We start from the raw sequence: 13,787 nt of genomic DNA on the forward strand, positions 1-13,787 counted from the left end.
AAACGTTTGATGTAGGCAATCAAGTGTTTGTGCTTCTCCCAACAAATAAAAATAAGCTGCTATACCAATGGAAGTCAAACAGGTGAAAGGCGAAATGGACTAAATCATTGATGTGGAGGGTAAGTCCAATATATTTCACGCCAATATGTTTAAACTCTACCTAGAAAGACCTAGACAAACAATAGATAAAGGGGTCTTGAATGTAGTATGCATAGCGGTGATACAGGATAAGTCGTGTGACGAATCGGAATCGTCTCCAGTACAGAAATGCCCCTTTAATACCCCACTGACGTAGGGAAAGAAGGTATTGACCAGATCAATGCATGCCCGAATTTATCAGTGGGTCAGCATACACAGATATTGGAGGTTTTGTCCCAATACCCTGACGTGTTTACGGACAAACCGGGCCGTACTGGATTGATTCAACACGAGATCAAGTTGAATACCTCTGAGCCAATCAGGATTAAAGAATATCCAATACCCTTTAATGCGCGGGAGACAATCAACGAAGAAGTGGGGAAAATGTTAAACAAGGAAGTGATCGAACCTTCCAGTTCTCCGTACTCGTCCTTTGTTGTGTTAGTCAGAAAGAAAGACGGGAATAACCGTTTCTGCATTGATTTTCGGCAATAGAACAAAATCACCGTGTTCGACGCAGAACCAATGCCAGATATGGAAAGATTTTTTTCGAACTTGGCAGGTCATAAATACATTCCCAAATTAGACCATACCAAGGGATATTGGCAGATACCAGTCGCTGTAATGCCTGCGAATTAACGGCATTCGCGAATCCGAAAGGTCTTTATCAATTTAAAGTTATGCCTTTCGGTTTAGTCAACGCCGGTGCGTCATGCGTTCGTCTCATGCGCAAACTGTTAAACGGTATGGAAAACGTCGACAGTTTTGTAGATGATATCTTTGTTTATACATATACCCATGTATGAACATGTTAAGGTATTACGGGATCTGTTCGATAGACTTCACACTGCAAATCTTATAGCTGAGCCCACCAAATGTAGTATAGCGTATTTTAGCCTAGAGTGTTTGGAACATCTCGTGAGTGGATTCGGTCAGTTGAAACCTCACCCATATAAAATAGGAGCAATCAAAGATACACCTAGACCAGAAACTAAAAAACAAGTACGATCTTTCCTAGGTTTGATTGGGTTTTACAGGAAATGTGTCCCCAATTTTGCGGCTATTGCCAGCCCATTAACAGACTTGACTAGGAATGGGCAACCGAATAAAGTTCCCTGGGGTGTGTGCCAGGAAAAAGCATTTAATGCTTTAAAACAGAAACTGGTAAGTACGCCAATCTTAAAGTTACCAGAATTGAACAAAACTTTTGTGCTGATGACTAATGCGTCCGATACGGGTCTTGGGGCTGTTTTACTACAAGAGCAAGAGGGGATGAAATTGCCCATTGCTTATGCAAGCAGGAAATTGCTCCCCAGGGAGCAAAACTACTCCGTGATTGAGAAGGAGTGCCTAGCCTTAGTATAAGGGATAGGAAAATTCCATACGTACCTTTTCGGGAGAGAGTTTACCTTACAAACGGACCATCAGTCTCTCTTATACTTGAACAAAGCAAAGGTCACCAATGCAAGATTGGTGCGTTGGGCGTTGTCCTTGTAATCGTATAGTTTCCGGATCGAAGCGATTCGAGGATCGGAAAATGTGGATGCTGATTTTTTAAGTAAGGTGTAATTAGCAGATCATTTTCGTTCAGTATTCAAATTGGAAGTTTTAACAATTGTTTATGTTCACATTCCGTGATTTTTCTAAAAGTGTTACCACTTTTTTTAGGTGAGAAGTATTGTCACGGAATTAAATTCTTTTATTTATTGAATGCATGTATTCGGGTTTCGTTTTTTGTTACAACGATACCCGAGGATGATTTATGTATATTGTGTCGTATTTCGAAATAGTGAGTTCGGTTCATCCCATGCCGCACGTGCGAAGTGCTCTCGATGGGACGAACCAATGCATATAATGCACAGACTATGTTTGTGTATAAATACTTCACCGTACGTAAGTTTCTTTACAATACGGAATAGTCTTGTCAGCCGGCAGTCTGCTCCAAAAACTTGCACATCTTCAGCCGTCGAGGTATGTAAGTTTATTAATTTCTAGTTTATAACCTATAACTACTGTACTACCACCTTTATTTTTTAATCTTTGCTATGTAGCTTTGGTTTACGCAGTATAATGCACGGGTCTGGGAAATTACCCCCCGGTATATTACCCCCCTGCAACTGCCCCCCTGCCATTACCCCCCTCCCCCCGGTATATTACCCCCCTGCCATTACCCCCCCCCCCCCCATGTACTTGTTATATCCCAAGAGTAAATAATAAATTAAAATTTCAAAAGAACTTATTTTAAATTTATTTTTTAGTAAATGAATCTCAGCCTTGAAAACATATACTTGTCCTGGAATATTCAATAGTAAAATCATCATATCAAAATGTTATATTACCATAAAATATGTTATATTTATAAGATTACAGCTGAATGTTATGTGCAATCCCTCGTAAGTATTCTAAGTGCTCTCTATTAGCAAAGTCATTAACAATGTTCATAATCCGAGCATTGCAGTCACGATATTTCTTTCGAGTTGGTTCCGCTGGATGTCCTCCAAGTTGCTGAGAAATTATCACGTTCAGGAATGATTGCTCTCCACGTATACTCTGAACTTTATCCATGGTAAAAATATTTCTGGTGATATATATTTTAAAGAACGTATATATCTATATATATATATAATTTTTTTTCTGGAGCATGCGCATAGAAATAATTTTTGCTTGAAGTATATTCAATGAGGTGAAGCCAATACCCTTATCAGATTGTATTTGTGTACACTTAATTAGAAACCATTTCTGCTCGAAGTATATTCAGTGAGGTGAAGCCAACACAATTGTATAGATGGACCACAGATTAAACTGCTAAAATCATTTTTATTGTTGTGAAGTCAATACTCTAATCAGATTGTGTTTGTGTACACTTAATTAGAAAACATTTCTGCTCGAATTTTATTCAGTGAGCTGAAGACAAAACAATAGTATAAACTGAGCACCGAGTATCAGATTGTGTTTGTGTACACTTTAAATTCGTCGTATTTGCATTAGTTCGATTTTGTATCTGTATGTCTAAATGATGCTAATGGCAGGGGGTAATATGGGGGGAGGGTAATGGCAGGGGGGTAATATACGGGGGGGGGGGGGTAATTGATTGGGGGAAGGTAATGGCGGGTGGGGGGGTAGTTGCAGGGGGAGTAATTGACAGGGGGGTAATGTCCTGCTCCCATAATGCACATATTTCTATTCTCGTTTTCTACTTAACAAGGGATTTATATTAGTAATGAAAAGCTACATTTTCTCAAAAAAAACCTGTTTAATATAGTACGATTCTTATCGAGCAAGATTAGGTTTTTTTCTTAACCTGTCATTTTGTAATTATTGTGCTGATAATGTAATCTATATAATTTACCGCGTATAACGTCATTACGTTATTATGCCCGTGTCATGTATAGGATACGGTATTGGATATATTTTCAGCTGTCTGTGACTGGAACGTCTGTGACCGAAGTGTCTGTGTCCGTGCATGTGACCCGAGTGTCTGTCTGTGACCGGAGTGTCTGTGTTTGGAGTGACCGGAGTGTCTATAATGTCCGGGGTGACCGGAGTGTCTGATGTCCGGCATGTCCGGAATGTCTAATGTCCGGAGGGTCTAATGTTCGGAGTGTTTCGAAGTGTTCCGAGTGTCCAGAGTCTGTAGCAGCCGTGGAGCTGAAACAAAGTGTACTGATGACGGAGTGTCTCCATACATGTAATTTGTTAGACGTTGGCTAATTTTGGGGTTCGTAAAACAAAGCGTATCTTTAGGGACTGTACAGATAAGTTGTATATCTGTCCCTCTTTTTTATCACCATAATTTCGGTACCCGAATGAATGCATTTTACTACTTGAGTAAAATTTTACATCGTTTACTACCTGAGTAAACTATATCCATCGTTTCATTGCCAAATCGTTGTGAACCATTCACCTCTTGTCTTTGTATTTGCTAAATTTTTTTATTTTTCGTCAAGTCTGTGCGTTCTTATGTTAATTAAATCCAATATTCGGATTATATATACGCGCACATATTCATAATTAATTGCTCATGGAAGTCATCCATTATTAAGCCTAGTAGTTATATCATCGTCAAAAGTGTTCTGTTGTGAATCCGAAAATCCCCACCCGGTTATCTTGTTACACCGTGGTGCGCCCTTATTTCGCTGTTTTCTTTCGACGAAATGTCATGACGTCCTTGGTTAGTGGGCTTTATACCCTAGGATTAAAATATCAAAGAAGGGTCCATGTAAAAACCTAAAAGAGGGGACGTAATGGCTCATATGGAAACGTAAGATATAATCTTACAGCATTTAAAGAGTTCAGATTGCTTTATCTAGCCGCGATGTTCTAGAAAATAGGCTGGAAATTTTTTTTTCTTTCTAATTTTCATACTGTTAGGACGGATCACTACTTTCGTACTGTTCAACAGGCGTTGAGATCAAAATCCTCTAATCAGAAGTTCAGTTAGTACAAACTCTTTGATTCAGTCTATTAATCTGTGCGTGTTTTTCATACCTGGTACCCGTCGGACGCACCTTATATCGCGGTTTGCTATCGACGAAATTCACCAGGACTTCGTTCGAGAGTTGACTCTATCCCCTAGAGATAAAATATAAAAAGGTTCCATGTCAAAACGGTATAAAGATATAATGTTCTCACGGCATGTGTCTTACTCGACTTTCATCAAACAGTAGATTTCTCGTAGTCGTCTCGACGATTTTTTTTTATATAAATAAAAAGCTTTTAGAACGTGTACCTAGTTAGAAGGAAATCAAAATCCTCTTAGCAGGTGTTAAATTAGTACAAACTATCGATGCAGTATATTAATATCTGCGTGTTGTTTTTGTTGGGTTTTTTCGGGGGTGGGGGTGGGGTAATACCAGATACCCATAGGGCGTCCCTTATTATGCTGTTTCCTCTCTACGAAATTCGTAAGGACATTTTTGTGCACGGATCTCTATCCCCTAGAGATAAAATGTCAAAGAAGGTTCTATGTTATAATCTTACTATATGATCGTACGAGACCTCCGTCATCTAGCTGATTTCTCGAAATCGGCTCAACGAAATTTCTCAAGACTTTCGTTACTACACTTTCTTCTAGAGATAACATCTCATGAAGGGTCCTCGTCAACTCTCTTTAAAGATGATACATAACGACCAAACTGTATAAGTAAGATAGCATCTTTTGCGTCATGTGCTTTATCTGCCCTCCACTCCCCTTTATAACCCCAATTTCTGGAATCGGTTACAAGTATGCTAAGTTCCCCAGTCCAAGGACTTTAAGACAATATTCAAGTCAACTGAAGGCTTCTTAAACTCGTAAATACTTCACACAGTTCTCCTCTAAGGACATGACGACCACACACGAGAAATCTCCAACTTCACACTTGTATGGTTTTTTGTGGTTTCCCTTTTACTTGAGTCATTAGTAAGCTTTTCGAACCCGAATACTAATACTTAACGCTATGCAATATAAGACACGACCCAAATACCTAACACAACTAATTAATCCTATATCAAATTACAAAACACGTATTCCCATCAATATCCTAAACGATTCCTACATATAGTCCGTGATCTGTCTATATTTAGCTTCATATAGCACTCTCCAATCAGGTTAGAATTACACCACTGCATGCCCTAAAAAGCTATCATCTGTATTAACTACGTAGTAACCAATTACAGTGAATTGGGAATAATGAATAAAAAAAATATTTAAAAAAACGTGTGAATAAGGAATAAGTATTAAAATGTATGTGAAAATATTTGAATCGGGAATAAGTAACTGGTTACTTATTCCTTATTGAATCGGTAACTGGTTACTTATTCCTTATTGAATCGGGAATAAGGAATAAGGAATAAGTAACCAACTTGATTTCTGTTAGAGTATATCTATATCTTATCTGTCAATCTGTATTATAATATTTCTTTCTATTTGATACATACATACCTTTATACATACCTACATACATACATACATACCTACCTACCTACATACATACATACATACATACATACATACCTTATTACTTTACTCGGTGACGATAACCTATTGTATCCTTATACTATCCGTCTACCTGTATTCCGTCCTCTGCTAACCCCTTCCGATTCTCACCTTGTATTTTGTAGTATTACTTACCTGGCGATATTTTATAACCTTCGGAACAATATTTCGACTTTAATGATGATGCCTTTTACTTTTTGGAATGCTGCATAGACTTCTTTTAAGCTGATGTCAGATCAAAAACTCAGGTCTACATCTTTGATGAAAAAATATGTCTATCTTAAACCTAGCATAGACGGAATACAACATTCTTCTAAGAGATGGTTTAGAACTCTACGCTTGTTCGTAAAACCCCTTTATTTTCACAATCAACAGCGACGTTAGTTTGGACAATGAAATCTTTTCACATATACATGCATGTACACACACACAGAAGTAGCCAAGAGACGACAGTTTATATGGACTAAAATGCTCAGAGAAGTATTATCACAAGTTTGAAGAAGATCATAAGCCAATACAATCTACTTCTACTACAAGACTATGTTATCCACTGAATTGCAAAATGCTCACTGGAGCAAAATATTTTTGGAGACATTTGCGAACTATTCAAAACCGAGAAGGACAAAACTAGCCCAAACCAATAGTCTTTCAGTAGCCCCTGAAGATTATTTTTGCATTCGAGCTACCATAAAAGTGACTTCCAGAAAATTTAGAGTGACGTCGTACACTTACACAATCAGATTAAAAGAGTTCACGTATCATGTTCTAGTAGAGAAAACAAATGTTCACAATGATACAGGAATTGAAGAAAACAAATGTTCCCAATGACACAAGAATTGAAGAAAATAAATGTTCACAATGACACAGGAAATGAAGCTACAACGCCAAGCTCCAGATCACTGGCGTTTGGGACTATCCATTACTAACTACAGTTTGAAGTTATCACTTGCAGAATCAAATTCTTCCAAAATATGAGAACCAATTGAACACGCCAAAGATCCAATGACCAAATTGATTTGATCGATGGGAAAATCCACTCCTCACCTGTTACACGCTCACCAGCAATTGTAGCGGACGGCGCAATGTTTCATTGGTGTAGCAACTTCGCAGTATCAAATGAAGTATCGTTCAAATTAACAACCATCAAAATAATGCGTATTTAGCTTGTGCTGTCGTAATGACTCGAACGTGGTCAGCGCAAAACGTTACTGTACAATTAAAAAGACTATGGGAGAAACTCAAAGCAATAGAGAAAAGGAGAAATACTTTTTTCCGGAAGCAGATATTTCAAAAGAGTTCGTGTGTGGAGCTCCTATACGGCAAAGGTTTCAGTATTTGATGAAACCTCACTATACATTGAGAGTGTATGCTCCAGTCTTTGATGCATTCTTATGCTAAAAGGAGACAATATCCGGCATGGAAACTACATTCAAGTGTATCACCATCAAAATAATTCTGATGTTAGTACTAGTATCACAAGATTTCTAGGCGTAATGGTTGCTTAACTTCCAGACCCTGCATTGCAGAAGGAAATACTTAGCTCATTAATCTACTTCCATGCTTACATTGTTCAGTCCAGCCTGCTATATGTTACATCTCCATTCCAGACAGAGAACAGTACTTGCTAAATATTGATAATGTGCATCACCGATGAACATCTTGTCTCAAGAAATAGCTAAAAGTCACACCTTTGTCCAGAAAATGTGTCTTTGTGTCCAAGTTGTCGACTTCAACCATGACATTCAAAGACATGACATGGAACACTAAAAGTATTAAAGGACGAGCATAATAAGAATAAAATGAACAAGAAGAACGTGAATTTTGTATTTTTGTCTTTTGCGCTGCGTATTCACAAGTGACCGGAATTCACACTCATACATTATGTGTGGCTCATGGCAATTCTGACAAGTGTATTCAATAGACTTTATTGTGTCACTATCCAAGCTGTAGCTTGATTCCAGAAGGACACATAAAATTAATCATTCAGATGAGAACGAAGGATGTATTGAGTCCTTGAAAATAGCTTTGTATATGTGCTGTTGGCTGCATTAAACTCTTGTTTATTATGTACCTCTAGCACACGTTCCTATCATAATATTAATACTTAAAAGTAACCACCAAATCAATAGATTGATTTGACGAATTTTCATATTAATTGGTTTGTTAAGTTACATTATGATATATGGCACTTGGCAAAAGGTATATATATAGATATGTCTTGTAATAATTAAATTGGATTTAATTGAAAACATTGTCATTTTCTTACGGATGCTATTCTCATGCAAAAGTATGCCTTTGTTTGAATGCATGCTTTTTCATTTTCAGGCATCTCCAAGAAGCTGGAGGCAGCTGCAAAACAGAAGGATGGTAAACTAACTCAACCGTGGATCAGGTCTACAATGAACCAAGCCTACTGGGTTGCAGCTTCTTGTGAGGACAATGGTAAACTTAAAGTTGCCACATGGGAATCACTGATGAACCCCATCACAAACAAGCACGAGGACCTTTCTACCATCTTCTGTAAATGTGAACATGGTGCCATTTAGGAAGACATACAGTGGTTGAAGGATGGAAGGATGGTATGTTTACAACTAGAATGTGTATCGAAAAGTATACCTATGTTTACATTACTCTATTTCAATATCCAGTTACTGATACTAGATGTGTGCACACATGAGGTACCGGTATAACCAAACAGAGAATGAGATTTGGTCATAATTTTGTCAAGATTTTATCTAATCAAAGATTATATTATATATATATATATATATATATATATATATATATATATATATATATATATATATATATATATGCTTGGGAAAACCAGTGCTATTTATTTTGCGGGCTTAGTCTAAAGAGCTTATATCGCGATACGTCTTTGATTTAACCAAACATGTAAGCACCTACTGATAAACTGTTCATATACACAATCATTTCTCTTGATTAGGATCCAGGGCATACAAACTTATGGATAAAGCATACTCTGAGACATTCAGAAACTATCATCTATACATCAAACGCATGGCTTAGAAGTGTTCCGCAAAGTTGTGAATCACTACGCACACAAGAGCACACACTTCTTTTATAGATCCATGCTTGCAATGTAACTAGTATGCAATTAGATTAGGCAAAAGTGATACATGTGTTTCCTTTCAGCTGGTCCTAGCACTTTTTTCCCCCATGGTGATAAAAAAAAACTGTTGCAGAAAAAGATTATTAGATTATTGCATGAAATTGAGCCAGTTCCGCCCAGTACTTTGGAACGCTTAGTATATTAGATATTAATTATTGCATTGTATATATAATGTCTAAACACTAAATTGAAAAAACCTTACCTGCCTACCCTAATTGTAAAACCAGCTCAGTAAGTAGCAAGAATCACTGACCATTTTATTCTGGCTGGTTATTTTTTTCTTTTTGCTTTCATTTCTTCAGGTTGCATCTAGCTGCCCTGCACTATAATGAAAATTCAAACAATGCACATGCAGTGACCAACACTGGACAGGAGCGGTGGAGAGTTGTTTATCCAAAAAGCAAGAATGGGACGGAGGCTGTTATAAAGTCCTACAAAGTAGACCCAACCTTTAGTTTGATTTTTACTAAATATGTTTCTGGCATATCTGTTATGTGTTTTATTCTACTTTTCTACAGCAAGGTCATTGTGTATAAGCTGCTGTCACAATTTCTCAGGGATGATTGATGTCAACTGTAGATTGACAATAGCCATTTTTAATGTATACATGTAATATTCAGTGTAAATAGGTAATGAGTGCTGGATTATGGCGTAAGCACTGAAAATATTATGGTACCCTCCCCCCGCCTACAAAATGTGAAACTAAAAACAAACTCTGTTAAAAGCTAAAAAGGAAAGGAAATCAAAATACAAGGAGATCGAAATAGTCATATATAATTCATTAATTTCATCATCAATACTTAATTTGATTTTTTTTTTTTGGTGCCTCTGATGGGCTGGTGCCTTAAGCATGTGCTAAATGTGCTTAATGGGAAATCCGGCACTGTAAGTATCTCTAGTAAAATCTGATATATAAATAAAATAATACATTTATAGTTCATGGAAAACATTTTATTCGAGTTCATTATGTTGGGACACGGGTTATTCTATCATTAGGAAAATATAATAGTTCAAAATTAAAAAGGTTTATTGATTTCGTATCTTGCTGCATTTTTATTCTATAAGGTTACAATGCACCCTGAAGAAGGCATTGCTGGACTTGAGGCAGGAATTGCCTACGCACACAGAAGCATACATGTTCACGAAAAGGGCATCGCAGTATCCACCACCACTCACAGCATCATATAAACAATTTTCAAAAGATGAACTCATCATAAAGCACAAATCATGGTTTTTGAAATCCTGGAATTTTTATGGTGTAGCATATTTGAAACCAACATATTCCTCTGAGGGAAAAGATTCGCTGATTTTTGAAACAACAAACATATGCTAATATGTCTGTATGTTCTGAAACTAAATATAGAATGCACGTAAGATTAAATTCATGCAAGAGTTAGATAGTTCTTCTTTGGTAAATCATGCTGAATTGTACTTAGAGTACTTCCGGTGAATTACTTTTGACATGTTTATTTTTATAAAATTATTAATCTTCATTGAATGCATATAGATTTGATACAAGACATCATCCATGTGAAATGACCCATATCATTATAAAATTGTTCTATTTATTTGTTGTTTGTTTATTGTGTTCTTGAAGATTCATTAAACCTAGTTGATATGCAAAAAAAACGTTTTTTGTCATGATTGCATCATAGTAATTATTACAATTTATAACAAACCTACTTTTCCTTTCTCAAAACAAGCAGTTATATATATATATATATATATATATATATATATATATATATATATATATATATATATATATATTAATGGCACATGGGCACAATCCAGGTTATATAATGTAAAAATGTTTAGATATCAGCCCAAAGAAAAGAGAAGAAAAAAGGGTAAAGTCTTTAAAAAGAAAGCAACATTTTGTTCTTAAAAACTGTATTCTTTTCATTCGTTCAAGACCATCATAGCTTCAACATCATAATGAAATGTATCTCTCCGCAAAAATGTTGCCTCCATGAATTGTAAGCTGAAAACACTTTGAAGTATAGTGCGAATAGTTCGTTTTGTAAAATGTGATCCAAATATTATCACAAGTGATCAAAAATATCAACAGGAATTTTGAAGATATTTGTATAAGATTGGAAAAATTACTCATGTATTGGCTTATTATCATCCAAAGGTCCATGTTGTTCCAGGTATTCATACAGGGATACTTCCAGCACATGTCTGTTTAAGCAGCTTTCAATAAAACTTTCATGGAGGGCTATACATATCAGGTCACCCTTCTTTTATCAATTACCTCCACCTCTTCGCAGCATAAGCGCTCAATTGCGGAGTTCATCATTTGGCAATATCCACAGTCACGACTGTAAGGAAAGAGCACAACATAATTTTGACCATTTATGAATGTTTAAAAATCACTTTCTACATTTTGCAATTATTGAAAAGGAAAGATGCGGATTACAAATATGTTGATTCTGCATTTGAAATAAAGTTTGACAAAACAACATTAGTTATCAGCATGTTGCCTTTCAAAGTTTATAATAAGCATTATCAAGTCAATGTGATATTATGAATAGAATTGTATGTAATAGGTTAATATTCAGTGCAACTTATGATAACGTTTGACCTGTGATTTTTTGAGTTTATAAATTACAGAAGGTGTTTATCTTTGGTGTGTACTGACATTCATTATCATAGTCCTGTATTCTGAGTGGGCTCTTATCCTTTATTTGAAAAAGAAAAGATATATTTCACTGTGTGAAGGTGTAAATGAAGTTTAATTTTAAAATAATGAACAACAAAAAATCTGTGATTACAGTGTCAGCACGTCATTATTTACACTAGCATCCGTGCTCTAAATCAATGCAGCAATTCTTAATTTACAAAATCTACATGTGGCTTTCATTGCTTTTTAAAACTATGAGAACTTTGCTTCTTAATATCGAAAATATCTTATTTAGCAAGACATAACCACTAGAATACAGCTTTACAAGCATTTACTTTGTTGTTGTTGTTGTTGTTGTGGGGTTTAACGCCATTTTTCAGCACGATAGGCTATACATGGCGGCCAGTATTAATGGTGGAGGAAGAACCCGGAAAACCCCGGAAAGAACCACCGACCCACGAGAAGCTACTGGCAGGCTTTCTCACATGCCCACATTGGCTGAATCTTAGACTCGAACCGCCGCAGACAGAGGTGACATTTACTTTGATAACGCGCAATATCGGTACATTTTAAACGTTTCAGGCAATCAAGTGAGGATCATCAAAATTTGGGTCGACCAAAACTTACAGATTTATACACTCAGGAGTTGCTTAACTTCCAGACCCTGCAGTTTCTTTTAATGAAATGTAACGTGGTGCTGCTCATTTTTTTAAAAAAAATATGAAATGCATGCTATAAATTGGTTCAAATCATTGTGTGTTCTCGAGTCGTCCTTCTTCACTCGGCAAAATCTCCTCATCATTCGAAGAACATGACGCCTTGTCATCACTACCCTTTTCGTTGTTAGTCTTCAAAAGTGGCTCAAGCTGATACGGTAAAATGTTCACGCTTACAGAGAAGTTAGGAAGTCGTTCTCGCAATTTTCCTTTATGCAAAAGGGAAAAGAAATTACCTGAATCATGCTAGCAATCTTCGTATTTAGCTCGTCTGGGTGGTAGGAATATATTCTATGACGTCACTACCGGCCACGTGATACGGATCTAAATATCTCTCAAGGTACTTGCGCGGATAACCTAAATATTTCCTTGTAGTAACTAAAGGGCCAGAGAACGGTGTACGGGAATAAGATAAAATATAATTCTGCACGACAGACAATCAAATAATAAAAAACCAACATGTACGTTCCCTTTTCAATTAAATGTCAGCATTATTGCAAGAATAGGGTCCTCCATAATTTAAGCTTCACGCACGCCACTCTAACTGCATTGAATTAAACAGTGATATTGTAGTTCTTGTTCTTGTTGTGTGTGTATGCATGTATGTGTGTCTGTGCATGTGTGTCTGTGCATGTGCATGTGTGTGTAAAATTCATCATGGGAAATAAATACAAATATATCAATGAAATGACTCATGTCTTATTAGCAGCACTTTTTCAGAGGCGTAGCTATGATATTTTGCGCCCGGGGACGAACTATAAAATTGGCGCCCCAGCCCCTCCCCGTTTAATCACATTTTTGAATATTACCCTTGTTTACTTATTATCATGTAACGTTGTAAGCCTCATTTTGGCGCCCCTGTACCTTGGCGCCCGGGGACATATGTACCCCCCTGCCCCCCCCCCCCAGCTACGCCTCTGCACTTTTTAGTTCATTAATGAAATAATATGACAATTCAACAAAGTCTAGGTTTAAACGTCTAAGTGTATGTTGTCATTGAACACGTATTTGTCATAGAACTGTAACATCGTTGCTGCGTATCATATGAAATCATACTATTATACATTTCTCGGTTAAACTTACATTATAGTTGTATTCTCAACTTTAATTAATGTATAAAGTCCACTAAGTATTTTCTCGATTGTTGAGTAACTGTGTTTTCTGTTTACGTACCGTCTCTAATAAATACCCTGA

The 13,787-nt window shown here is 36.6% G+C and overlaps 1 long non-coding RNA gene across 1 annotated transcript; it reads left to right on the forward strand.

The window, feature by feature from the left end:
* The first annotated feature begins 8,463 nt into the window (after positions 1–8,463).
* On the forward strand, positions 8,464–9,888 carry LOC149792068 (uncharacterized). Its single transcript, XR_016423262.1, has 2 exons — positions 8,464–8,694; positions 9,554–9,888. It is a non-coding gene; the product is annotated as an uncharacterized LOC149792068 (long non-coding RNA).
* The last annotated feature ends 3,899 nt before the right edge of the window (positions 9,889–13,787 follow it).

The sequence above is a fragment of the Sinohyriopsis cumingii genome, chromosome 9 (genome assembly GCF_028554795.1).
Source record: "Sinohyriopsis cumingii isolate HCF-2022 chromosome 9, ASM2855479v2, whole genome shotgun sequence".
Classification (NCBI taxonomy): Eukaryota; Metazoa; Mollusca; class Bivalvia; order Unionida; family Unionidae; genus Sinohyriopsis; species Sinohyriopsis cumingii.